A 25747-nucleotide genomic window follows, 5' to 3' on the forward strand; every position below is an offset into this window, starting at 1 on the left:
TTGATGAGTTACTTTTGTTTCCAACGAATTTGACAGTTATTTCTTTTAGGAAAATTATCGGGTTACTGTCTTAAGTCTTTTGTTTTTCAGTGAATTTCTTCAAATTCTCCAAATCGTGTAAGCTGGCGGGGAGAATCCATCGAGATACATATTTACATACATTTTGGATAATTTTCTTACATTGAAATTTGTAAGTGATATTAATGCCTTAAGTAGAAGTAGAATTTCAAAGCTATTCATGCTTTATTGGATAATGTATTAAGGTAAAGAACAGATTGATAAAATTGATACTGAATGTGATTCGTTTAAAAAGCTTCATTTCCACATCATCATAAAATGAATAAAAAGCTTGATAATACTAAGAAAAAACTAAAAAAGCTTATAAGATACTATGATAGATACCCATTAAGGTTTTGCCGATCTTCTGGAGCCAGTCGCCGGGTCTGTTGTCGTTTTAACCCAGCATTGTCGGGTCACAGAATTACCGCTTTCGAGCCTATTGTGACTAGTGAACCGGTTTGGGGAAACTCAACGTTATTAGCTACTCTGAGAATCTTGTGTGCTCGGGTCAGTATACGCGGTTTCAATACTAAAGATTTGGTACCAGAGTTAGATGATGAAAGTTTTTATGGAGATTTTATGTATCGGAAGATTTAGCGTCGATTGGCTCTGTGATTGATTTTCGGATAAAGTGAGTAGTTTTTCAAGAAGATCTTCTCAACTTCGCTAATAGGTTAGTTTATTGCTTCTTCAATTTTCACTTTAATTGTTTCTTTCTTTATTTTTTATTTTGTTTACTGTTTGTTTACTTACTTGTCTTTCAAGCACTAAAGTTGTATGGTTACTGACAAATATGTTTTGGAGTTCGAAATTCTCTTCTTGAAAATATAATACTACAGATATGATCTTTATTTTAATTGCACGAATCTTATGCCATCAATTGACTCATTGTTAGTCTTAAAGTTGCAATTGCGTACATTGCATTATAATTTGGTTAGTTTTCTATTAGAATCTGTTCATTTTTCTTGTGTGACAATACTTTCGTTGCATTCGATTGTGTTCACTGCCATCTTTTCTTTCTTTTAGTATCATTTTCGTTACACTTTTCGATATCGTAATTTTTCCGCTTCAGGCAGTAATGCAATAGAAAGGCAGTGCCAAGTAATCTTCTAAATCCCAGCTAATTTCAAAGGCTAACTGATGAACTTCTTCGATAGTTTCGTGTTTTTCCAGAATCCGAATGGGTGGGAAGGAATTACAGAGAATTGTAGCACTGATGAAGAGAGCAAGTTGTTCCCGAAAAAAGGCAATTTTTTTAAATAATTTATTCGCTAGAAACGAAATTGCACTCAGACTTTAAAAAATTTGAGTTGCGTCTTGAGAATTGTATACCATTTACAATTCTCAAGCTATTAGCTCTGTTGGGTTGAGTGTTCCAAATATGTTACACTCCATGTTCACGGTGCCGAAAACTTTCTGGAAGTCGAAGACGGGCATATAGAGTGGTGATCTAGCCATTAACATATATCTTAGCTCTTTACGCTCATCAAACTGCCTTCACACTTCGTGGATAGCTAGTTTCTATGAAGGCTACGGAATCGTCCATCCCTATGGTGGGGGACCAAAAATTCTTCTTGCTAAGAACCCAAGTCTACGAGGAATACATGAGGACTGGTAGATCATTGTCCTGTGCAGTAAGAGGTTTGACCCTATGGTGAGACGTTTCGAGTGAAACAGTTTTTGTAAACTGAAATAGGCTCTATCTGCTGCCAACAATCCTGCGCGGATTTCATCCTCGTAGCTATTATCCTTTGCGATTTTTGACTTTAGATAGGGGAAATTATAAACGGTTTCAAAGTTGCATTGCTTTTGACCAGTGCGGTTTGATGTTGTTGGTTGGCTGGTTTTTGGTGCTGATGTTGCCCCCATATACTTTGTCTTGCCTTCATTGATGTGCAGCCCAAGATCTCGCGCCGCCTGTTAGGTGGAGAAGGTGCTAGGTAGGTAAGCTGACGTGAAGGCTCGGAAGTCACATCACCAGAGGATATCTATGCTGCGCTAAGGGAACAGTTCAACCTTAGCGACCTAGAAGATAGCGCCATCAAAAGGATGAAGAAACCATATGGAGGTACACAAACCGCTATTATTAACTTACCGGTGGATTCAGGGATTAAACTGACCACCGCGGGCAAGATAAGAATAGGTTGGGTCGTGTGTCGTATTAGGGAGGAAATATCACTGAAGAGATGTTTCAGATGCCTCGATTTCGGTCACTTTGCAGCAGCATGTATTAGCGAATATGACAGGTCGAGAAGGTGCAGTGTTGTGAAGTGAGCCATTTTATCAAAGATTGCACTGGAGATCCACGATGCATGTTGTATAAAGGTAGAACGGAGTTAGATGACCGGCACACTGCAGGTGGTGGCAGGTGCCCGGCATATAGGAGGGAGTTGAATATTAAGGCAATATAAGGCTGATACAAAGCAACCTCATCCATTGCGAGGTAACTCAAGACTTGCTCTCGCAAGTCAAATGTGGAAGTGGAGGTAATATGTGAACCGACCGAAATTACGTTAGTGCTACGGAGGTGAAAGACTCTTCTGGAAACGCGGCGATATGGGCATGAAGATGGCAAGCCATTCAAGAGACAATGGCGTTCCCTGGAGCCAGCTTTGTACGAGCGAAAGTCAACGGCGTCCATATTTGCAGCTACTATTCTCCTCTTAGTGCAAAATTAGCGTAATATGAGGAAATACTACATAGTTTGGTGTTGGACGCTGGAAACTACAGCCTCAAAATCATTGCCGGCGACTTGAACGCGTCAGCTTTCGATTGAAGAAGTCGAGTGACGGACACCAGGGGCCAAATCTTGCTTGAAACCTTTGCGGAGCTGGACATCGTACACGTCAACGTTGGATGCGTGCCCACCTTCCGAGGCAGAGAACTAGGCTCTATCGTGGATCTAACCTACCTTAGTACCTCGTACTGAGTGAGCACTATACCCACAGTGACCATCAGGCCATCTCTCTCGACATTTGGAACGGGGGAGGCGACAGTCAAGTGAGCATCAAAAGCGGAAAAACCAGAATAGCTGGGTGGTCCAGTGGAGCTTTTGAGGAACAGACATTCTTGGCGGCTTTAGAAGGGGGTTAAGGCACGAAAGGAACGGCGCTGGAAAAAGTGAGCCAGTTATATCAACGGGTAACTGAGGCCTGCGACTCTACAATGTCGCGACGCAAGTTTCATATAATAAGAAACCATATTACTGGTGGAACCAAGAAATCACGCTATTGAGAGCATCCCGCCTTCGAGCGAGGAGGCTTTGTCAAAGGACCAGAGGGAAGCCAGAACATCAACAGTCGAAGAAAGAACACCACGATCTTCGAAACAGCCTTAAGAAAGATATAAGAGGAATCGCTATAAGCAGTTGTGCTTTGAAACAAATACAAACCCGTGGGGCGCAGCTTACAAGGTTGTAATGAACAAGATTCGTGGACAAAAATCACCCCAAGTGACGTGCCCACGACTTTTGTTTAAAATAGTCACAATTCTTCTGCCACAAGAAGAAAGCGGACCTCATCCAATAGTTCAGCAGGACGTTTTCTCAATCCGGGGTAACCGAAGAGAAACTACGGGAGATCTGTGGATGGATTTTAGAAAATAAGGCTCCGGGATTGGACGGGATTCCGAACAAAGCCCTGAAGTTGGTTGCTAGAATCAGGCCCGCATGGTTCACAAGGACATTTGCATCGTGCTTGGTTGAAGGACGGTTTCCCGGTCAGTGGAAGAGGCAGAGGTTGGTCTGCTACCGAAACCCCAAAAGCCTCCTAGGGCACCCTCTTCATATCGCCTGCCTTCTTCATATCTGTCTTTTAGACACTATGGGGAAAATGTTGGAGAGGGTAATATACAACAGGTTACTTGCGTTCATCGAGCTAGCGAGTGGTCTATTGGAGCGGTAGTATGGGTTTCGTAGAGCGCGGTCCAAAGTCGACGCCATTGCAACGGTCGTGCACCTGGTCCATGAAGCATCGGCTGCTGGTAAGTGCTGCGCGGTGGTAACGCTGGATGACAGGAATGCCTTTAACTCACTCAACTGAGGTTGGATTAAAGGAATCCTGGATAAACTGGGTGTCCCTGGTTACTTAGCTCGGATAATAGAGAGTTACTTTTCGGAGACACTTCTTTGGTACGATACGGACCACGGACAGAAGGAACATATTGTTAAAACCGGTCTTCCCCGAGGCTTCATACCGAGACCCCTGCTGTGGAACATAATGTATGACGCAGTGCTCGGCTTTATCGTGTCCAGGGAGGCAACATTGTTTGATTTTGCAGACGACCTGGCAGTGGTAGTAGTTGCGAAAAACCACCAGACCGTGGAACTGTATGTAAGTGAAACCATTCATGTTATCACAGCATGGCTCCAAATGGTGAAATTGGAATTGGCGGAAGATAAAGCGGAGGCAGGCAGGAAAAACAACACTGTCAAAATCCGCGTTGGTAATACCGAGGTCATTTCAAAATCAATCATTAGATACCTGGGGGTAATGATCGATGCCAAGTGGAGCCTGAAGGGGCACCTGGACTATGCTCGCAAAAAGGAAGGCTAGTTCATTTCTAGCAAGGATGACGCCAAATATTGGAGAGCCGAAATCTAGTCCCCGACTGCTTATCACAGGGGTGATAAAATCTATCCTGCTATATGCGGCTCCTGTTTGGACGTGCGTACTGGATAATACAGCGAACCAGAGGAGGGTAAGTTTGGCATATCGGGCAATCGCGCTGAGGGTGTGCAGTGCATATAGAATGGTATCAGGTGAGGCAGTGTATGTCATCGCGGGAATGATTCCCATGGATATTCTGGCGAATGAGGCACACTGCGTCTACCGGAGAAGGAGGATGAATCCGGCCGAAGTGAGTTCCTAAAAACGACTAGGAAGGAGCTGTCAAGAAGACGGGATAATTTCGAAAAGGACCGCCGGACCAATACACTGATACCATATATTGAAAAATGGAACGAGCGCAAGCATGAAGAATGAAATTACCACGTAACGCAGTTCCATACAGGACACGGTGGGTACAGGAAGTACCTGCATAGCTTCGGATTGGATGAGTCTCCGAAATGGCCCGAATGCGCTGCTACACCCGAGGACACGGAGCATATTATGTTCTACTGTCCGAGATTCGCGAATGAAAGAAGGAGGTTAAAGGATGCTCTCAACGCAGTTATCGGACCCCATAATTTCGTGGAGGAGTTGCTGAGTCTGGAGCAAAGTGGTGTGCGATAACTGGAATAGTATTTGCGATACAGGAGTAGTTGAAGGAATTGTAACGAGCTCCAAAAGCGGGACTTAATAGCGTTGGTGTAAACCAGCGTCCCCTTCTTGATGTAATACTTCACGGTGGTATCGCGAGGATATGGGCGGATAAGTGGAGGTGGTTTTAGTGGGTGGGAATCCTCTACACTACTGCAACCTGGCGCAGCAGCGTCATGTCAAGATTTCCACCTCTACTCAAAACAAAAAGCTCCTACTCCGTCATGATCCTGTCCATATGATAGATACAATAGAATTAAAAAAACCGTAAGTCTTGAGTAGAAGTTTCGGATGTGAGAGTAGCACGTAGTCTAAAATCAACCAACCTTTGAGATCTGAGAAAGATTTCAAATGAAAAGCCAAATTGAAGAGAACATTCAAAAGCTGCGCCAGGCAAGAAATTAGTGTTTAGTTTCAGACGGTGTCGTTTTTCGTAAATTTGATCCGGAAGTCAAGTCCCTAATAATTTCACTCAGGGTAATGTCCATTATCTATTCGGCCTTCTTTTAGCAAAAACGATAACCTTAGGTTACATTATTTTAATGGGCGCAGCAATTAACTTGCATGACTCCAATTTATATGTATATATAGTTATTCATTCATTTCTCACAGCCGCATATTTTGTCCTCCAAAATATCATACATTCCGTTACAGGACGAGAGAAGTCAGATACAAACCAATTACCAGCTTGCTACCATATTATTTGATCAATGACAATTCAGTTTAGTTACTTAAATAATAAAATCAATAAAATCGATGTTTTTATTCATTACGTCATAGAAAAGAGTTGCATCTAAATTTAAATCTTTTATTGCATTATCTGAGAGAAAGGCGGCAGTCAGTCTACCAGTTTACTCTTGAACTTCATGCGAATGTTTATGACGTAATGCTGCATAGAAATGAATACAAGTTGAAGGTTGCCGATCGCTACTAGAGATTTAGATACACACAACTCTGCATACTGGAAATTGTCTGCATGCGCGGAGACTTCTTTTAAGGGTATATCTGGTCGATTTATCTAAAATATATTTCTTAAAATATATTGTTTTTAAATTGAACGAATATTCATGCGATTTGGATTTGTGTTACATTGATGTGGATGTGTAAGACCTACAAAAAAATAGGTCGGAGTGTAGTATACCTGCAACAGTTAGTAAGTGCACGACCAAAAGGCAGACCTAAGCAACGGTGGCTTGATACGCTGGATGGGGATTTGAAAGCCTCGAGATTGCACCCAGATCAGGCATTCGATAGAGCCAAATGGCGAAACCGATCACTACGAGCCGACCCCGCTTGTGAACGGGACAAAGGCTGAAGAAAAAGAGGAAGACAATAAAATGTAGGAAGATGAGACAATCGTTTAATAAACCATGCATTCATAAGTACAAGGTCATGAGTGTCCGCAAAATCGATTATACGCTCGCCACCTTCATTGCACGCCCCAAACCCCAGTTCCACCATGGTACCTATTATGGTCTGCCTTTTCATCCACATGACCATTAGGGTCTCCGGCAATGATGATATAGTCGTCTGCAGGCACGTGACAAGTCTCTTCATTGAGAAGTTGCCAGAAGGCATCTTTCTTGGGATCAGGTCAACCTGTCTGTGGTGTGTACGCGGTGAAGAAGTAAATAGTGCGATCATCAAATCGTTCGGCTTATTTTATGGTATTACGGAAACCCTCTGAGATGACAATGCCAACACCGTATTGAGTATGTGGGCTACCAAAATAGAGAAGTTTATAGCTATTTTTACCGCGTTCGCGTTCAATACTTTTGGCACCAAACCATCGGATTTCTTGTAAAGCGCAGATATCAATGTGCCTTTTCCGAAGGGCTCTTGCGAGTTCCTCGGTCTTTCCAGTTAGGGCACCAACATTTAGCGTGCAGACACGTATTTGTTTTGTTCGGACTAACTTTTTTACGTTAGGACGCCGTCCATGCGTCAAGAATTCTTGCCCATTTCTTGACAAGACCGGGGCTCGTCCTGTCGCGTCGAGTGAGGTGGACGGCCTAGCATTTTTCCGAGGCTTGTGACTCAATCCGATCATCTTGTTTCTAACGACATTGTATGCATTTTCTTGGTCGACCTGTCGCGGGACCTGCCATCAAGAGAGATAAGGTAGGGTTTAACATAGCGGAATAACTCCAACTCGTTTCCTGATCTCAGCATTTTATTTTTGTTTTACTGAGGATAGTACAAACTACGTTGCCTCAAACCTTCCTCCCTTACCTGGGCTTGGGACCAGCATACTATGTTAATAGCATGGCGGAGTTATTAATTAGGTATGTTAGTGTGTACACAATGCTGACTAAAGGAATATGTTTGTAAAATTTGTGAATAAAATCAGAGCCTCTCCTTAAATTATTTGATTGATATTATCCGAGAAGGGTGATGAATGATACCTCTTTCATTTGAAATTGAGCAGTCGCAAGAGCAAGGTTAATCAGGTCTTCAACCGAACGAAAGCGAATGTTAAATGAATTACGACCAATTATTTTACAACAGTCAACGACTTCCATTAGCTTTTAAATATATGTACATATCCACTACAGATATTGTATCTGCGAATTCATTCACTTGGAAAGAGGTTTTTTCTTCTTTTAGTTTCTTGTTTTTGGGAGACCGAAAGGTTAGTTGTTACGTGTGTGAGCACATGTAAAGGTAATTAGTGGCGTAAAACCAAATGTATCTTATAAAAGAAGTTACTCGTTATAATTTATTCTACGGCTAATGAACTGTTTGGTACTCGTGAGTTGCTGGGAGGAAAGACCAGCGAGAAATAGAAAATGTGAACAAAAAAGTGGATGATATCATTACGTTTTCTTTGATATTGAAATTCTATTGATTTTTTCGCTTGCAATCTTTTGTCATTTAATATCTGAAGAATAATTATACATATTTATTTTATAATCCAGTTGGGCGTTTAAAGAAGGATACATATATTAAAGTGTTCATGACCTATAAGGAAACCGGTTGGGGTATAAATCACAGGGTTTCAAGAGTTAGAGCCGAAACTGCTTAGCAGCTTTGTTAACATAAAAATTTTGCTAACTTAAAGTGCTGTATGCACTATTGAGCGGTTTATAAGTTGCTTGAGTTGTTAATGACCACAAGTAACTTCTGCCTGAATCTTTGCAAATTTGTATTTGAATTGCAGGAAAGTATTTTGTTAGTGATTTTTTGAGATGTGGTGATGAGCAATTTTTGTCAGTAGAAACGATATGGAAGAGACAAATTCGAATAAAAACATCTAATCAAATAAATAAATAGAAGCTAACCTCTCAATTTTTGTTTAGGGATTGAGGAGTCCTAAGTCCGTATCTACTTGATGTCGGACCGGACCAAATGGAGAGCTTCATTGTCCACGGATTCCTCTTTTTAGGTTTAACACCCAAAGTTCAAAAATCAAAAGGGGGACGAAGGCGGCTACGGTTCCGTCCGACATCAAGTAGATGCCGACTTAGGTCTCCTCAAACCCTACACAAAAATTTTCTAGCTCCGGCCAAGCCTTGGTCCGAGCTGTGAGCGGATTTACGTTGAATTTAATTCGCACCGTGTTTGGGGAATTATAAAAGGGAGCGTATAACATCCGCGAGCCGCTGCTTATTCAAGTCCGACTGGCATCACTCAGGGATCACTCCTCTCCGCTATCGTCTTCTCTTTTTTCACCGCAGTCCTACCCAAACCAACTTCACACCCAAATCCAATAGGCAGATGAGCTCATCCTCTACACCTCCACCAGAAACATCCCGACCGGTGAAGCCGGCCTGAATTCCTATTTGGGCGGGCTCTACCGGTATTTCACCCAATGGAAACTCAACGTGAAGCCGCCGAAATGCGAGACTATCGTATTCTGCGGTAACATAAAGATGATGCCAAAGATAATTAGCGACGTATCAACCCTATTCCTAAAAATCCACAATGCCACAATCCCAACCGTAAAGAAAGTCACCTACCTCGGGGTGACAGTGAATTCGCGTCTATCCCGTCTCCCGCATATCGAAAAGGCACTAACCAATGCAACCGATGCTTTCGAATCCCTTTACTCTATCCTGAAATTCAATAACCCAACACCTCCAAAAGTCAACCTGTTTTGCTACAACTAGCTTATCCGTCCCCTCCTCAAATTTGGCTTCATCTTCTGGTCCGACAGTTCCTCTTACCAAATCGAACGACTCCGTTTTAAAGAACGCCGAATCCTATGCCACTGATCCAACATATACAAAAACAAAGATCGCCCCAAATACATCTCCAACCAGATCCTCTGCGATTCCTGTCACACGTTCCGCATCGACGCCATCTTAGCCCGTCATGCCCTGATATTCCTCAAGAAACGCCTTCTTATTTTTCTTTAGCCTTTGCCCCGTTCTGAGGCGGAGTCGGCTCAAAATTGTCTTTGCTGATGTGTGTACGTATTTCAGGCAAATCTAAAATTTGAGGTTTCTACGGGAATGTTAGAGTCTGTACTGTAGTGGATGCTTTTTACGACATTACTATTGAATACTGTGGTTCTGACTTTTAAGAGAATCTAAAAATTGGAAAATGGTAGGAAAATGGGGAATGATAATTTGAAGACTGCATTAGTTGTTGTAAGCCCTAATAGATTTTAAGATGGCTTAGGAGTTGATTGTGCTAGAATTTAACTTTAGTAGTTATTAGAGATACTCTACCTTCTCCCACTTCAGGCAGCATGCTCTTCAAAACTTCTTCATGATATAGGCTTTAGATAACCAATTAGTTAGTTCATTAAATTTTGAAGCCACTATTACACTTTTAAAAGTAGGTCTGACTTGAGCATGTAGGATGGCATATAAACCGACTGAATAGGTTCTAAATCCCAATGATTTCCTACCAAACAACTAAAACCGACAATACAAAACAAATAATAAAAATAGCACACACAAAATGTAAAAAGGTAAAATAAATAGGAATAAGTTCCGGCTAAACCATAATTATATCTGAACAACATGAAGCCGATATATTGTCTCCTGCACCGGCTGTTTGTTTTGCGTCGCCATATACCAAAACTGGCGCCACACAAATCTCCTGGTCAATTATTTGTGATTGAGCTTTCACACTTTCACTCCAACATGACCCGGGGTCTTTCTGTTCGATCTTGATTCGCTGTGGTTTCCTACCTTCAGCTTCCCCGGGCACCCATCTCCCTCCTCAACGTGACATCGAAAATTTTTGAACACGTCATCCACGATATCATGCTCCAACACATCACCGACCACGCCATTATCCTCCCTTTCCAGTTTGCCAACAGGCGCGGCCACGGCACCTCACACGCCCTCCTAGTCCTCAAAACTGACATCCTATCCCAACTAAACAACAACATCCCCACCACAGCTTGTCTCCTCAATATCCAGAAAGCCTTCGACGTGGTCTGGCACAATGGCCTCACCTACAAATTCTCCCACACTTTCAAATTCCACCCACAATTATGCAAACTCATCCTTAACTACCTGTCTGATCGCCAACCCTTAGTCCGTATCCACGATACCCTGTCCGGCCCTTACAGTCCTCCCGCAGGCATCCTCCAAGGCCCAGTTCTGTCAGCAACCCTCTTCTCCCTATACAACGCCGATATCCAACTCCAGTACCTTACCAACTCCCCCCAAGCAGTCAAAACCATCCAATACGCTGACGACTTGATCCTCTACACCTCTTCCCGGAGAATACAATCCATCCAAAACCGCATTAACACCTCAATCCAAACCCCCAACAAATTCCTCCAATCCTGGAAACTCCTACTCAACCCCTGCAAATGCGAAGCCATCGTCTTGCGCGGTAGAGCCACCTTTACCCGCAAGATGCTGGCCGACACCCGCAACTTCACTATCAAGATCGGACCTTCCACCATTCCCTCTGTCCAATCTACTAAATACCTGGGAATAACCCTCAATACCCGCCTATCACCCGTACCCCAGGTAAATTCCATCATTTCAAAGATCCTAACAGGACTAAAAACCCTATGGCCCATCCTTAAGAAAGACTTCGCCATCCTCCCCAAAGTCAAACTCTACTGCTATAAGCAGCTAATCCGTCCCTTAATTATATATGGATTCGTCGCATGGTGTGACGTCTCCTCAGCTCAAATGGAGCGCCTTCGGGTCCGCGAAAGGAGGTTCTTCCGCCTCTCCCTTTCCCAGCCCAATATCCACTCCAACCAAGCTGTCTACGACGAGGTAAAGTGCTCCCGCATAGACCAGATCCTCCTTACCTCACTAACCAAATTCCTTATCAAATGTCAAGCCCATGAAAACAACCTCATTCAGTTTTACTCCCACATACGCAGTCATAACACTAACCCCCCATACCGCCACCATCTCCTCCCTTCAGACCTCCTAACCCTTTCCTCCCAAAACAGCAGTTATCGCAGCGGTAAGATGATCACATTCAACCGCCCTTACGATCGACATCGCCCTGGCCTTGTCTACTCAACCGCCCAATAACACCACCTTCCCCTATATGTATCCTTCCTCCATCCATTCATACAGCACAATTATCCACCGAACAAACAACAACATAAGAGGGGTTTTTCCTGACTTTCCCCTCTATAGCATTAGTCATAGGATAAATTAATACCACCGTAAATTAAGTCTAGTATTAAGCAAAATGTTAGTCTCTAGGTAAAGTTAAGCTGTTAGAGATAAGTCTAGTATTAATTTTAGTCATAAGCTATTTGTAACAAAATCAAAGAAAATAAATTGAATATGTTAAAAAAAAAAGCAGTGAGGGCTGCTTTTGCCGCAGCGTTCTTTGTGTTGTTCCATTGAGATCCTTTGACGATAAGAATCACTTGATATGCCAATGTATGCACATGCATACGAGTCAAAGGGCGCTTATTCTTACTATTTGAAGCGTAACTGGAGCGTAAATTGACGAAAACCTCTCGCATCAAATCTAAAGTGTGAGCCACGCGAGGGTTTGATTCCGTTGCTGATCCCACTGTGGATCCTTGGATAGTTTCTGATTCAAATTGGCTACCTCTTCCTCGTTCATGCCGATGGAGTCGGTGTAGGGTAAAATGTTCTTTTCGATAAGTGACAGAACGTCCTTTCCAAAGTAACTTGCCATTTCGAAGTGTATGAGAGTATTTCGGGGCTGTGTTATCATCTGTTCTTTAACTTTTTCGATACGCGCTTCACGAACGCCTGGTTCGAATTTGAACGTGTCCATCATTTGAATTCCGCTTACAATCAATAATCGAGGTTGAAAATTCTTCAAAGCATCTTCTAACCATTCTACTGCTCGCAGGAACGGATTTCTGTGATCGTTGTGTACAATGAAGCGGTTGGCACGCGGAGCTGTAAAGGGACCCCACATTTCGCCGGTTTTATACTCTAAAGTCATGTGATTTTCCCTAACTAATTGAATTTTGGTGGGCAAATGTTTTCGTAGCTTTTCAGACATTCTCGTTGTGAGGAGAACATCGGCACCGTCTTTCAAAAATCGAACGGCTTCTCGTAGCCCTCGTTGTTTCCTCCACGATGGACATTCTCCAGAGCAAGTAAACCAGTGAGGATCAGCGTTACGGTGTTTAACTGATTCAATGTCCACAGGGCCTCGAAAATTATGGCTAGTAACGCTCCAAAAACGGAGCAGGTGGTCATCACCGAAATGCACTTCAGCGAGGTCATCTTGTTCGGTCCCCTTGTGGACTATAGCACACTTAGAATTGCGGTTCTGCCTAAAGTACAGACTAAATTAACGTAAAATCGAACATTTGGAATGTTGAAAAAGTTTCACGACAATTGTTTGTCAACGCTACACACGGGAAAGCCTCAAGGAATGCTTATACCATCCAAATCCCTTATCTCCCAGGCTATGCAGATTGAGATCGTCGAAGATAATTTTCTACGAACTCATATGTTCCCTCAAATCCTCCTATCTCTCCAGACCCGAAACATCCTTTTCGATCCCGACGGTAGAGTAATCTTTTACAATGATAACTACTCCTCATCCCAATTTTCAAAACCCACCCATCCTCAGCGCCACTCCTAACTTCGTTTCCCAAACCCCTCCTACATGCTCCCCATTCCAATGCACTTTCTAATTCCTTCCCTCGCCTGCCCGTTTTTTTCGACTTTTCCTCAAGCATATGTTGTCAATTTTCGTAGGATACTTCGCTAGTGGTAAATTAGCTAAGGCCATAGTTTGTACCTTAGATTAAGTTAAACTGTTAAGGTAGTCCATAAGTTAGGTTAATTTACCTTGTTAGAGATATAGATCAACAAAAATGCTATTTTTCGCGAGCCGCTGCAGTCACGCTATACTCCAAGGGCAGAGGTGAGGCAGCGTCTGATGAGCTTCCACTGTCTTTGAAACTTCTCAAATTAACACAAAAGAAGGCTAACTTCAAATAATTAGTTTTGTCACTTATCAATAAAGAGAAATAAATTGAATGAATGAATTGTGATTAGTTTATTGCTTCCTAGAATACATTACAGATATATGGGTTGACTAGTGTTTGAATACATGAGTCACATAACATACTATCTACCAAAAATTGTAACCATTTTGCAAACTGAGCAGGAGCATAATTAACATTAAATCATTTCAAATCATTTCAAAAATATCAAACTCTCAAGATGCGGAAAACTAGCGATTGCATTTATTATTCACTAAATTTTCAAGTTATATATTACCGACTTCAAATTGATCAAGAAAAGGCAAGGCTGCATATGATTCCAACTAAGGCCGATCATTTTCATTTTATTGGGTTAGTAAATAACTCGTGCAATTTCCTGAATAACAATTAGTTTTTATTTTCCTAAAGATATCAAGTAAAATTAACCGGGCACAGTCACTGCATCTGTGAGCTGATTAACCTGAACTTTTCGGACAAACAGTTATACCTGATTCTCAAGTACAATAGTGGTGAGAGGTAATACGCTCCATCCGAGGCAAGGGCTGCCTCGTCTTCGTTTTCTACCGTGAATATTGCACTTATGGGCTTGCCAGGCTGGATCATCCTAATCCATATGGATTAGAAGACCCGCCAACGGTCTCAAAGTTTTAGTCTCCCATCTTCATTCTTCCCGTTTGACCAGTGCGGTTTGATATTGCTGGTTGGTTGGTTTTTGGTGCTGACGTTGCCACCATATATTTTGGCTATAGCCCGGACCTAAGTTAGGCCTCATTTTTTCTTTGCGCGGCATTCGTGACCGCGTCTTCCTGACCTTTTTTTGCATCAATTGTCATTGCATTATGGTTGAATATCTCTTTTTTGATGTTCTCCGTCTACGATAAAGGAGAGACAGATTTCACGTATGCTGAGATATTGATCGACCTTATTCTCAAGATGACGAATAAGGGACTGTTCTTCTGTAGATGGAACTCATCTACGTCTGTGTGCATTAGATTAAATTTGCTACGCTATTCCCCAAACTGGTACCACATACGCTACGATGGATGCTACCACCTTGGCAGTAAATAGCCCTTCTCCGTTTGGTGATAAGTGCTACTTTCGTCTTATGTTCTGGCTGTAAGTAGTCCTTAGTAGTAGGGCATCCGCGGAGATAGCGTACTTCTGGGATGCATGATCAGTTCTTGCAAATATTTGTCGACGATAACAGCGAGATCGGTGGGTACACTATTCACGATTAGGGACTTCCAATTGGTGAAACTAAATACATTATTCCCAAGGTCACAATTATGCAATATTTGCTAGTCCTACTCTTACCATGTATTGAAATTTCGGACAAGCCTGTAACCAGTTCCACCTAGCAATATGATATTTCGTGGAAGGGTGGGAAATATGAATCCCAATGCATATAGTAAGTAACATAGGTCTAGGTTGAGTTTAAGAAGGGAGGGGATCAGTTCTGACATTCTAACCAAAAAGGGGGAGTTAGACGTTTTACTGAGGATAGTAGAAAGTATGTCGCCTTAAATCCTCCTCCTTTATTGTGGCTTTGGGGCCAGCATGTTATGCAAATGACATGTTGGAAATTCCTAGACCCAAATAACATGGCTGAGGAATTGGAACCGCTTACCCACGGGTTTCATAGAACCCTTTTAGCGTTCGTCGTGTAGGATCAATAGTCTCATAGTGGCAATGGTCTCATCGGAAAGGGCTTTGCAGTCAGTGACGGTAATTAAATGTCGGCGTCTTATAATAAGTGCGTGGTTTGAATGCCCGCAAAATGGACTATGCGCTGGCCACGTTAGTGGCGTGCTCCTAACCCTTTTCTACAAGTGGACCTCTTGCTGTGTGCCTTTTCACCCATCTGACCATTAAGATTGCCTATAATGGCGATAAAGTCATCGGTGTTTGTGTCAAGTATTTTCCTCTACTTTCACAACTGCTATGCCGCACTGAGTATAACAACATCAGAATATTGCAATACGCTAGAAGACTAGTGAAAGAAGCCAAAGAACACAAACCCAAAATGATTGCCGGTAACTTCAACGCCTGGGCAGAGGAGTGAAGAAGCCGCGAAACAAATGAGAGGGGAAGAATCCTGCTTGAGTTATTTTCTTGCCTAAACATCGGACTGTCGGAAGCGTAAACACATTTAGGTGCTGAGAACTAGGACTATTGTGGATCGTACTTTCGTAAATGATTCGCTGATCAATCATATACACTGGCATGTTAGCGAGGAGTATAGGCAAAGTGACTAGCATGCGATATATATCACCATTGATAAGAGATCTACACTAATTAATGTAAACCTGAAAAGAGGAGAACCAGGTTGGTCATCACGATCGCTTGATGAGGATACATTTCTAGAGGTATTGCGGCGGCGTACTAAGTTTACATGAGCAGCTGAAGATAAGGCGTCGCAGTGGTCCCAGCTTCCGACAGCGGAAGTGCTTTACGATATAATGGCAGGAGTTCGACAGGGGTCTGTTTTGGGCCCTCTGCTATGGAACCTAATGTATAATGATTTTCCACGGCTCCCAATACTTAAGCAGGCTGCTGTCGAGGGATTCGCAGATAACGTTGGAATGGCCATAACATCCAATCACCCTGACGAAGTAGAAATTTATAAGAGTGAGGATATTTGTAAGATCAAGTCTTGGCTTGAAGACTTCGGACTGAAGCTTGCCGAACAGAAAACTGACCTAGTACTTTTTACGAACGACGACGAAAACGAAAAACCGTGGTGCTACGGAAAGTATCTCTATAGGTTCGGTTTGGATGAATTGCCAGATTGCCTTACATATGAAGGTGCAACTGAAGATAGAGAAGATGTTTTCTTCATTTGCCCCAAATTCAAACACCCAAGAAGAAACCTCGAGAATGAGCTGGGGTCCCCGTTAACGGTGGAAAATTTAGTTGGCTCTATGTTGAAATCGGATACTACGTTGAATGCAGTAGTTGAAACGATAAAACGGATACACCAACGGCTAATCGCAGAACCTGAACGGAGGCATAGAAACCAAGCTAATGCAACTAACACCACATAAAGCAGTTAGGAATGTATAACTTAATCCGTGCGGTTTTTTTTTTTCAAAATTTGAACGTTTATTTAATAAAGACATGCGCAATAGTATTATTTAAAGTAATCTCCATCTGAACCTATGACTTTTTTGCATCTTTCTGGCAATTTGTGGATTCTATCCCAAAATAACTGCGCCGGCTTGGCAGCCAAGAATGAATCAAGCCGATTTTTGATATCCTGTTTTGATGTGAACCGTATTCCAGGGAGGCCGTTCTGCATCATTCGGAATAAATGGTAATCGGACGGGGCAAGGTGTGGACTATAAAGTCAGTGAGCCAAAACTTCCCAGCCGCTGCTTTCTAAATAGTGTTGGACCGGTGTTGCCACATGAGGCCAAGCGTTGTCATTATTGGAAAATTATGGACTCATGTTTAGTCGCATATTCCGGGCGATTTTCCCTTAATGATGTCTTCAAATAGATTAATTGTATTCGGTAGCATTCCCGTTGATAGTTTCACCCGGTTTTTACAACTCACAATACAGTACATCCTTCAGATCCCACCAAATACAGACCATTAGTTTCGGGCCATGGATATTCGGCTTTGCCGTTGATTTGGCTGGTTGACCGGGTCTCACATATGATTTTTAGCGCTTGGTGTCATAATGAATCCATTTTTCATCACCACTAACAATCCGATGAAAAAATGACTTCTTTTGTGCCGCTCCAGCAGCATTTCGGACATGCAAAATCGCCTTTCAACATCTTCCAGCTTTAGTTCATGTGGCACCCAATTTTCTCGGTTTTAAATGTGTCCGGCAGCTTTCTTCCGAACTCCTCTTGTGTTGAGCAACAATCTTCGAGTAATGCTTCGACATATTTGAGTGAAAACAAAATTATTATTATTTGTACTTGAAATAAATGACATATACTGAAAAAGACGCACAATGAGAGTAGCTTTCCAACGCATGTTCGGAATATTGGAACGATGGATTAATAATCAAGTTACGCTATCTCTAAGCAAACGGTACGAATTAAGTTATGGGCCCATAATAAATTGAACCGCCCAGTGTAGCAATACTAGAACGGTGGGGAGTGTGGAGAAAATATGGGAGGTTTTAGTTCGGAAAAATCCGGTATGGGCGTCCTCGATTCTAGATGCGTTTCCATGATAGATTTCCTCCTGCCAAAAAAAAAAACAGACAGACGGAAAGACAGACATCGAATCGATTCTACCAAGGTTTTATTTCACACAATACCTTAAAAAAGTAGAAAACATCGATCATATTATTACTTATTTAGATTCCTACAACCATATGACATTTTAAAATAATTTTGTCAATTTTTTTCTGAGACACACAATGCTATGGTATAGTACTTTGAAAAGATGGCGCTCTTTGAATGAGATGTTGGTAAACTATTGCTGAGTCTCTAATCTTCATTATGGATATATTTTGTTTAAAATAAATAGTCTGTTCTATTAACTTGCGTAAGTGGTTATTTTCCGATATAATGAGAAATCAACAAAAGGAAGCTTAAATTTGAATAAATCAGACAACCATTATCCATAACTTGTGGAAACTTCCTAAATCTTTATTTGTTTCTGATCATAATAACGGATGCTAACTCTGAGAAGAGTAAACATGTCATCCCTTAATTTTAATTTGTTTACGAATATGTCCAAAAATTTATCTAAAATATATTCATCCAATCCCATTCTCAACCGTCAACAGCATGGCAACAAATAGCCTCATAATATCTAGATCAACAAAAAATACTACAGACTTCCACAAAGGCGGAGAATTATGCTATTAGGCTTACAAACTGAAATATTGTTCCTATTCCCAGCATTTAATTAAGTCCACATGGGCAGGTAGCAAAAAAGGAGTAATCTAAATTTAGATGAGCAGCAAACATGCGACACTATAATATATTGAACCGGAATTGTCTCAGGACGCAGCCACGAAGATGGACCACTTTTTATTTGAACAGAGTCAAGTTTTTTTCCTATCCATCTATCAATAATGCAAGTATCATTTCCATTGAATTTAGGCAATAAAAACTCCAAAACTGGTATGTTATTCCTCGGGATAGCATGAAGGCAATTAGTGCCTTTTATTTTGGCAAAAGGAATGATTTGGTATTCAAAAATAGTGATTGGTATGGAATAGCGAGCCATATTTGGGCATGCGTGCGTTGCCTGATACTACATATACCCGCCCTGAATATAATATAATAATTTTAAATAATTTCGAAATTAATATACAATCAATAAAATTATGCCGCCGGTCAATAACCCTGATAACATAAACCACTCCACAAGTTCCATACATTCATCAACGAGGAATTTTCAAGCAATTTTCACTCATAAATGACGCTATTTGGAAAAAGTATCAAATCATGGAAAAGTCATAAAACCTTTCAAAATCGGTATAAACTAGTTTTATCAGACAGAACATAAATTTCCCAAGAAAAAACATAAAATCCGAATCCGAGCACAAGTTAGCTATAAAATCAGTTTATGCCTGATTCTCCATGTTTTTCAATAAATGATGTATCTGTTTTTAACTGACTACATAATTCCGAACTAGTTTTGTTGAAAAGAAGTGGGAAAATATTGATTTGCATATTTGAAGGCTCCTTTGCTCGATAAAATTGAAGAAATCAATATTCTGTTTGATTTTGTTAATATAATAAATTTGAAATAAAATAAACAAATTTTAATAATTTAGTTATGATTTATGCTCTTAATATCCATGTTAAATTACAGTTAATGATCATCAAATAAATAATAAAATATGAAAGATTTCGTCTAAAACAGACAATCAATGGATTTTACCGATTCTATACTCGCAATTTAAATAGAAATACTCTTATAAACGCTAGGAACGAGACGGTCAGTATCAAATTTTATACTATTGTATTAATATTGTGGCATTGAATTAAACTTTTTTCGAAAGGAAATGCTGCAGAAATTACTAATTTCTCAATCCATGTGATCGATATCATTTAAAATAATATTTGACGAAGATTGATTTGATGATGTTGTAAGCGGTTAACTATCTACAAATTATCAATCAAGCACGAATTCATATTTGTATGACCTTTTAATAATCTCGCCTTTATCTGTTGAATCTACTTGAAGTGCAATAGGATTCGATTTTAGTTTAAACGAGGGAGAAGGACATAATAAATTTAGGCTATGCGGTCCAAATAATTCCTAGATAATTTTAGATAACCTTAAATCTTTTTCAAAGTAACAATAAAGCAAATTGGTGAAATGACCACTTAAGTGAAATGAATTAAAAATTTCAGCATTTATAGTTCGCGATCTAATTTTCAATGGGCTCTCAAATCAAAAAGATAGGAGAAGAAATCAAGAAATGCAGGTTTAATTACAATATTTCCCTTTTTGTGCTTTATTAAAAACGTAAATAAATTTTGAATGTGAATCGCAACCAAAACGAGAATTAGTACTAATTGGCCCATGTTGCAGCATATTTTTGGTTACATGTGGTGATTTATTTTTGTTGAATAATTCCCTAAATATCTAATTTAATTGTACGAGTCGGCTCTAGATTGAAAGCACCCCCAGTTAAAATATTCTTTAAAATACTAAAATGCTTACAATATGGAATATCCATATTTTGATACCATAAAAGTTGACTATAGTTATAGACGATATGTACCATCACCACAGTCTGAGTTTTTGAAAAAAAATTGATTGAAAATGTCCCCAAATCACAAGTTATAACAAATATTTGCACAAGAGGCAGATTTTCTGTTCTACTTTTAAGATTTCCGTCATGTTCATTCACATAACCCCCGAAATGAATGTATGATTTCCTCTAAAAATTATATTGCTTTTAATTTGTACATTTAAATCATCCCTGAAATTTAAGACAAGTATTTTAAAAGTGAAAAAAATGAATGTTTTCCACGCGCTTAAATCCACCTTGTCATTCCGGTGTAAATTTCATGCTGACTTGAAACCGGTGTGCGATACTGACATTTAGACAAAATAACGTGCAAAAGAAAATTACCGATATTGTACAAAAATTGAGAAAATTTGCAATAATTTTAATTGTAAATTAATTTACAAATTTTTTGTGACATTTTTAATAGCCAATCAGGGTTTCCCGATTTCCTATGCTTGTCCTTTAAGTCTTCGATGCCTTTCGTCTTATTATTATTTAAGGTTTTGTGCGAAACAAAACCTTACTAATTTCAATTCATTGTGGGTCTGTGCATCTATTGTTTTTTTCTGTTTTCGTTGAAAAATGAAATCTACCGTTGGCTCCTCCCATTTGGTTCTTTCCTCAAAACATTTTGAATCGCTTTCACTAGTTTTCCCACCAACCTCCAAGATGTTCCCGCGGGGGGCCAAAAATTCTTCGGAGGATTCTTCTCTAAAACGCTGCCAAGAGTTCGCAATTTTTCTTGCTAAGAACGTAAGTCTTCGAGGAATACATGAGGACTGGCAAGATCATTGTCTTGTATAGTAAGAGGTTTGGTAAGACGTTTTGAGCGGAATAGCTTTTGTATGTTGAAGTAGACTCTATTGGCTACCAACAACCGTGCGCGGGTTTCATTGTGATAGCTGTTATCGGTTGTGATTCTCGACCCTACGTAGGAGACATTTTCAACAGTCTCAAAGGTGTAGTTTCCCATCTTTATTATTTTCGTTTGATGCGATTTGATGTTGTTCGTTCTTTGGTTTGGTTTGGTTGAAAAGGACGCATGATTCAGCATCCCCTTGTCTTAGATCGTTGTTGATGTTGAAAGGTCTTGAGATTGATTCCGCTCCTTTTATCTGGCCTTGCGCAATGGTCGAGGTCAGCCTAGTTAGTCTTATTAATTTCGTGGGGGCACCGAATCCTCTCATGCCGGCGTTAATTGTACCCTGGCTATGCTGTCATAGGCTGCCTTAAAGATGGTGCAACTGATGTCCATATTTCAATAGTTTTTCCATCGCTTGCCGCAGAGATAAAACCTGATATGTTGCTGATTTGCCTGGAGTGAAGCCTCTTTGGTGTGGGCCGATGGTGTTCTGGGCGTTTGGAGCTATCTCGCCCATCAAGATAGTGGAGAATATCTTATAATTGCTGCACTGCATGATATCCGCCTTTTTATTAAAATCGGTTTACTGCCTGTCTGTCTGTCTGTCCGTCTGTCTGTCTGTCTGCCTGTCCGTCATATGCATTTTTCTTGGAGACGGTCATAGCGATTGACACCAAATTTGGTGGAAAGATGGGAACTGTGAACGTTCACACATACATTGAGTTAGATCCTTTAATTTACGGGCAAAAGATACTGCACCGTTGATCCTGGCGACTTATGGTTTTTAAGCCGGTGGATTACACGGGCTGTTTCCTCTATGCTTGGTGGTGGCAGTATTTGTCCGATAATTTGGTTGTGGAGCAGCTGTTCAAAATATTCAACCCATCGCTCCAATATGTCCATTCTGTCGGAAATCAGATTTTCCTCTGTGTTTCGGCAGCATGACCGTCGAGATGTAAAGGGCTTCATCCTGCTGACTTATTGATAAAACTTGCGCACCTGGTGCGGTTGCTCCCTGTACTTTTCGAGTTCACAGGCCTATTGGTACCCCAAGGCCACCTTTTCCGTCTGTGAAGTCGTTTTTCCACACAGCAGAGTCCGTGATAGGAGTTCTTTGAGATTTAAGATTACCCGGTTTGCGGCATTCTTGCGTGCCGTTCCTAGCTTATATTTATCGTCGAGCAGGCCATTCCGGCTTTTCTTGCCGCTGGGGCCAAGTATATTTGCGGTCGTATCAATGATAACGCTCTTCAGATGGTTGTGAACATTATTTGTTGATGCCTTATCTTCCAGGACACCTGTTAGCTGCGGTTACTGCGGTTATTTGCCCCTTATAGTTGTTGCGAGGGCTGTGTTGTGAATGGCTTCAGTATTTAATCTCGCCTGATTGGCAGAGGAGATTATAGGTGGTGTTATAAATCAAGCCGGGAGCACTATGCCAACGAGAGAGTGATCGGAATCTATATTGGCCCCACTAGATGTTCTGACATTCATCAAGGCTGAGAAGTGGCGGCGTTCGATCAGCACGTGGTCAATTCAGTTGAAAGTAGTCCCGCTTAGAGAGTCGCATGTATGTTTTTGGACCACTTGCCGTGCAAACCAGCAGTTCCATGGGGCTGCAACCCTGTCGACTGAATCAACATTATATCGCCACGTGGTGGCCAAGGACTTGGACGATTTGACTCTCGTCTGCCCAGGGACTTCTCTGAAGTGGATTTGCCCACGAAAACTCGCAGAGGTTGCCTAGTATTGTACCATAGGAAGCAGAATAGCCCCTCGAGTTCATGTCTCAGGAAAGTTCTGGGGCATGTATTCTTGGCCGGGTAATTTGCGTTTGTTCTTTTAGCGGGAATTTCACGGGAATTATGATTATGTCCACATCGCGTTGAGAGCCCTTTAGGACTCAAGTTTGGCATTGCGCTATAATACTCCCGTGCTGTTAAGGCGGTACAGACTTTAGGTAGGTCTTGAATTCAATAGAATGAATGTTGAGTCTGAACTTAGTATAAACTGGTAGCATTGGTGTCTGTCACAGCGAAGCTCTGATTGTAACCACCAAATCAATCTGTGTTTTAAGAAGATCATAGGGTACCCATGTAAAACCGCCAAGTCGTAACTGAAGTGTTCAGTTTTACTTCTTGAAGTGGCTGCTTGCAGTTCTTTTATCGCGTTTCTATATCGGTTCTGCAACTGTTCAGACTCTGGTCGATTCCTGCTGCGTACACTGTGTCACTTGGCTTTAAAGCAGAGCATCTAGAGCGATGCGTAGTGCAGCGTAGCAGCTGAATATATGACTGCCGCCTACCTAAACTCATTTGAATTGATATTCTGGGCTATTGGTCGTATTTTCGATTCCTCGTTTTCTACAGATCCATATTACCGTTTCTCTCTGATAGAAAAGACCATTATGGAGGTATCTGTAATGTTCGCCTATGATTGCAACGTGGAGTTTATTCTCTAGCAAGCCCCCAGGCTGAAATAGCCTTTTTGCACAACGGACATCTGTTATGGTCGATGTTACTTTGCTGTGTTTCTCTGCGTATCAGACATTTGGGACTCATATTGTACAATTTGACAATATGCCTTTGAAGCCCGCATCGTTGGCACACCCTAGGCTTATTGTGCTTGACATTTTAAGCACCTCTTTGGTGATAACTATTCCTGCAGTCGACGCTTGACCCTACCGATTCGAATTTTGCAAACATCAACAGCTTTATTGGCTACTTCGATTGAGAGGGTTTTTCTAGTCGTCTCAGCACCATCATACATTATGTAGCCTTATCACATTGGGTTCAAGAATCAAATCTAGCCCGCATTACGTCTTTAAGGCTCCGCTTTTCCGGTGATTTTATCTAAATTTTTGCATTCAATCACTATTAAGCCTTGACTCGCCTTCATTTCCGCTGTTTTCCCCAGTGATGACATGATTTTTTTATGGAGATCTTAGGAGCCACTTTCTCTTTGGGTCTAGACTCAAGGAGTAAATCCTGTCTGAGTGCATCTCAACCACTTTGAACCGTTTGAATAAGGCTATATTTGAAAACAAGCTCAAGGAAGCTCAGGAAATCGAGCGATTTCTGAAACGGCAACGAGTAGTGGATTATCATAATCTTGAGTGACAATGGTTGCAGCCGCAATGAACCGGCACAAATGGTTAGCAAGTCGATATTGACGGGCAGGAAGGTTTTATTGTGTGTTTCGTGAGACTGGCAGGCACTCCTTTACGACGAAACTTTCAATAAGCAGTTCTACTATTAATATTTGGACTACCAGAAGGAAGAAATCCGCGGAAGTGACTAGCCTCAGCCAATACTACAGAGATTGTGTTCCATCAGGAGCTTGGTTAGGAGGTTCTTATACTGTTGCCTTGTAGTCCAGACCTGGCAACAAGTGGTTTTAACTTATTCTTGTCCATGGTATCAGGTAAAAATTTCCCTCCCGAAAGTCTTGTGAAAATCAAGTGTCCCAGTTTTTTGTCAATAGTGACGAGAATTTTTATGAGAGAGGCACAATGAAGCTGTCTAACAACACAACTGATTGAACTTAAATCGAATTATTCTAAGTATGGTAAATAAATATTCAATTACGAGAAAAATGGAGTTCAAGTTCCTTGCCTTGTTTTCCACTTCCGCAATATCCTTATTTATAAGCCTCTCTATTTGAACTTTCATATTTCTGCTTGTTTGTTGCATTCGAGTCTCCTTTCTTTACCTTCAGAATCATAAGTAAGTGGTCGACAAATATTGGTGAAAATCCAGATAAAGGTTTAGCTTAATAAAGCTGCGACGTCAATAGCTAGCAGCTAATTAAAGCTGAGGGTCTAGATATACAGTTGAACCGGGAACTTTGGCTAATTAAGTAGCCGCGTTCGAGGACGAAGGTAAGTTGACATGTGGTATATCCTATGCCATCAAATCATCAAATCCGAAATATGTCACAAACTGACTTTATTTCCAGTGACTTGGTGGCAATCCGTATTAAGACAATTCTGAAATTTTTCCATATCGAACTAAAGATCCAGTTAACAAATGCAAAACTCAAAATCTCCACACCATTGTCGTCGCCAATGCAAATGAATATTATGAAAAATGGGGATGCACCAAAAACAAATGGAGGGTTGAATACCGTTATGAATATATTATTAGATATCGCTCATCAATTCCTCGTTACACAGGCTATGGAATCGTTCACCCTCTTGTCGGACCAACAATTCTTCGAAGAATTCTCCATTAGAGCGTGTTTAATAGTTCACAATTTGGTTTGCTAAAAATGTAAGCCCCATGGGAATATAAGAGGATTGGACTTGTAGAGTAAAAGTTTTGGCGCTAATGTAAGACATTTCGTGCAGTTTCTGTAAGCTGGCATAAGCTCTGTACCCTGCACGATTTCGTCGTCATATTGGGCATGGGTTTCGACCTTAAATAGGAAAACATGTCAACAATCTCACAGTTATAGTCTCTTATGTTTAATGT

General features: G+C 41.1%; 1 pseudogene; it reads right to left on the minus strand.

Annotated features, from left to right (window-relative positions):
• Positions 1-10262: 10262 nt before the first annotated feature.
• Positions 10263-25747, minus strand: part of LOC119647712 — a 28192-nt pseudogene continuing 12707 nt past the window's right edge.

The sequence above is a fragment of the Hermetia illucens genome, chromosome 2, assembly GCF_905115235.1.
Source record: "Hermetia illucens chromosome 2, iHerIll2.2.curated.20191125, whole genome shotgun sequence".
NCBI lineage: Eukaryota > Metazoa > Arthropoda > Insecta > Diptera > Stratiomyidae > Hermetia > Hermetia illucens.